The sequence below is a fragment of the Arachis stenosperma genome, chromosome 4 (assembly GCF_014773155.1).
Source record: "Arachis stenosperma cultivar V10309 chromosome 4, arast.V10309.gnm1.PFL2, whole genome shotgun sequence".
NCBI classification, from domain to species: Eukaryota; Viridiplantae; Streptophyta; class Magnoliopsida; order Fabales; family Fabaceae; genus Arachis; species Arachis stenosperma.
Window position 1 is genome coordinate 55,768,949 of NC_080380.1, and position 3,640 is coordinate 55,772,588.

Genomic DNA, 3,640 nt, shown 5'->3' on the forward strand with positions numbered 1-3,640 from the left:
GATGCCAAGGCATCTTAGGCTAGTTTCACTAGCATTTTTCTGTTAGTTTTAGTTGTTTTATGCATTTTCTTGAGCTTAAAGTAACCAAGAATGGTTAAATGAATAACAAAGCAATGAACCATCCAAACAGTATGATTTTGATGCAAATTCCATGAGTTTTTAGTTATATTACTTGAATGCTATGAATGAAAGATTTCTCATGAAATTTTGCAAGACTTTGATGCAGTTGTTTGGATGATTTTAGGGAAGAAGAGGTTAGGCAAGGAAGCAACAAAATCAATAAAGGAAGCTTGAATATCACATGTGGAGTTTAAGCTCCAGTTTAAGCTTAAATTGGAGCTTAAACGCCAAAATCATGAAAGCTGAGGAAAAGCTGAAAGTGGCGTTTAACCTCCAGTTTAACCTTAAACTGGAAGTTAAACGCCAGAAATGAGAAATGCACCAGGGAGCCATTTCCACGTTTAAGCTCCAGTTTAACCTTAAACTGGAGCTTAAACGTGTTCGACCAAAATTCACCTCCAGGGAGCCATTTCCACGTTTAAGCTCCAGTTTAAGCTTAAACTGGAGCTTAAACGTGTTCGACCATTCTCCTCCAGGGTTGCTTTCTTCATTTCCACGTTTAAGCTTTAGTTTAACCTTAAACTGAAGCTTAAACGTGTTCGACAATTCCACACTCCAGGGTTGCCTTCTTCCATTTCCACGTTTAAGCTTCAGTTTAACCTTAAACTGAAGCTTAAACGTGTTCGACTACTTTACCCTCCAGGGTTGCTTTCTTCCATTTCCACGTTTAAGCTTCAGTTTAACCTTAAACTGAAGCTTAAACGTGCTTGAATTATACCACCTCCAGGAGTGTCCAACGTTTAAGTTGCAGTTTAAGCTTAAACTGCAACTTAAACGCCATTAATTGAAAAGGTTTCTGGGCCAAAGATATTGCAGTTTAAGTTAGCATTTGAGCACAAACATTAACTTAAACGTACTCTGGTATGAAACCCAATTGAATATCATGGTTTATGGGATTGGGCCTGAAGAATTGATGAGTCTGGAATTTTAATTTGTTGAGTCATGTGTCATTACTTGATTATCACTAAGTTGGCTCAATGAATGTTACAGAATTGGATCAGCAGCCTCATCAGGATTATCGATCATAAACCCAAAGCAAAAGGAAATCAGGGAAAGGCCTCAAAGCCCAAGAAACACAACAGAAGCTCAATTTAGAAAGTGTATAAATAGGATAGAATTTAAGCTGGTTAGCACTCTAGAACTTTTGGATCATTTTTCTAGTTTTCATACTTTTTGTAATTGAATTCAGAGCTATGACTCACTAAACCCCTTTCATTGGGTTAGGGAGCTCTATTGTAATTCAATGAATCAATAATAGTTTTTATCTTCTTCTTCAATCTTTTCTCTTGAATTTTTGTTAGAAAGCTTCTCGATCTAATTCCATTGGTTAGTTGTCTTGGGAAAGAAACTATCTATAATTGGAATCCTACGGAACCTTGGGAAAGGAATGGAGGATTCATGCTAGAGAAGCTTTCTCACAGTGAATTGGATTGGGGTTTGGATGGATATTGTGACATGTAATCCTACCAAATTGTGGTTCATGAAACTGTGTGGTATAATCAGTGATCGAGCGTCATCTCTTCTTATGAACATTTAAACCAAGGGATTGGGAATTTGTTTGTTTTTAGAGAGAATTGGTGAGCCAAGGGATTAGGATCCAATCATATAAGATTGCCAAGCAAAATTCAATGAATGCATTGGTTGAGGAAGGGATAAAAATGTTTTGATTCGGAGATCTCAATATCTCCTGAAACCCAATGAATTCCCCATTTCTGATCTACCACTTTCTCTTTACATTCTGCAATTTAATTCATGCAATCACCCCGATCCCTTTTTAATTTCAGCAATTTAGCTTCTCGCTCTTTAATTCATGCAATTTTACATTCCGCAATTCTCATCTAAATCTTGATTCCGCTCAACTAGAACACACTTCTAATCCGAATTGCTCACTCAACCAATCCTTGTGGGATTCGACCTCACTCTATTGTGAGTTTTTACTTGACGATAACCGGTGCACTTGCCGGAAGGAATTTTTGCCGATTGTGCAATTTCCTAAAATCGTAGCTATCAAGTTTTTGGCGCCGTTGCCGGGTATTGGTTTTCGATTGACAATTCTCAAATTGGAAGTTAACTAGATTGAGCATTTTTCTTGTTTTGTTAATTCAGTTCAAGTTACTTGTTGAATTTTAATTTCTGCACTCTGTTACTTGCTTTCTTTCTTTATGCCTTTAAATTCAAGCAACTAACTCACTGACTCACTAACTATTTGAATTAATTCCTCAACTGCTCTAACCATACTCTTCCATTAACCAAGAGTATTTCACTTGTTTGTTGCCTGTGCTGTGTTCTTGTATGACAGGTAGGAGAGGAGAGATATCAACTCATCCATATACCGAACCAGAGAGGACCCTTCATAAACTTAGAAGGGAAGCAAGAGGGAAGAGAGTACTGGGAGAAGAAGAATCTGAAGGAGAATCTGAGGACAATTTTGAGGAAGCTCTAGATCTCAACATGGATAGAGAAGTTCACAACCATGAGAGAGCTGATGGAAACAATGCCATTCCCGAGAGGAGGGTTCTTGGTTCATACATAAACCCAACCTCTGGGAATTGTGGTAGCAGCATTCAGAAACCACCCATTCAGGCCAACAATTTTGAACTCAAACCACAGCTAATATCACTGGTGGAGGATCATTGTTCATTTGGTGGGAGTGCTAATGAAGATCCAAACCAACATCTCACAAAATTCCTGAGAATTTGCGACACTGTGAAGTCCAATGGAGTCCAGGAAGATGCCTATAAACTTCTCTTGTTCCCATTTTCACTTAGGGACAAGGCAGCTAAGTGGCTGGAATCATTCCCAAGGGGGAGCCTAACAACCTGGGATGAGGTGGAAAGCAAGTTTCTGGCACGTTTCTACCCCCCACAAAAAGTCAATAGGCTTCGATCTGAGGTTCAGACTTTTAGACAACAAGATGGTGAAACTCTCTACGAGACATGGGAGAGGTTTAAGGAGTTGACAAGGAAATGCCCACCAGACATGTTCCATGACTGGGTGCAATTGCATATTTTCTATGATGGACTTTCTTATGAATCAAGGAAGGCTGTAGACCATTCATCAGGAGGTTCATTGAACAGGAAAAAGACTGTGGAAGAAGCCATTGAAGTGATTGAGACAGCGGCTGAGAATGAGTACTACTATGCTTCAGAGAGACACAACACTAAGGGAGTCATGGAGCTGAACCATGTTGATACAATTCTAGCCCAAAACAAGGTGTTTGCCAAGCAACTAGCAGAGCTCACCAGGAAATTAGAAACAAATAAAGTGGCTGCAATACACACACAAGATCAAGAGGAAGTAAGCACTGAAGGAGGTGATTGGGAAGAGGCCAACTATGTGGGAAATCAACAAAGGCAACCATATGATCCACATTCCAACACTTACAACCCAGGCTGGAAAAACCACCCAAACTTTGGGTGGGGAAACCAGCAAACCCAACCACAAAACCACAAACCTTACAACCCCAACCAACATAACAATTCCACATACCAAAACTCCAACCAAAGATCATACCAAGCCA

At 39.4% G+C, this 3,640-nt stretch overlaps 1 non-coding gene across 1 annotated transcript; it reads right to left on the reverse strand.

Annotated features, from left to right (window-relative positions):
• Nucleotides 1-2,997: 2,997 nt before the first annotated feature.
• Nucleotides 2,998-3,101, reverse strand: LOC130978633 (small nucleolar RNA R71). Its single transcript, XR_009086254.1, has one exon. It is a non-coding gene; the product is annotated as a small nucleolar RNA R71 (small nucleolar RNA).
• Between the last annotated feature and the right edge of the window lie 539 nt (nucleotides 3,102-3,640).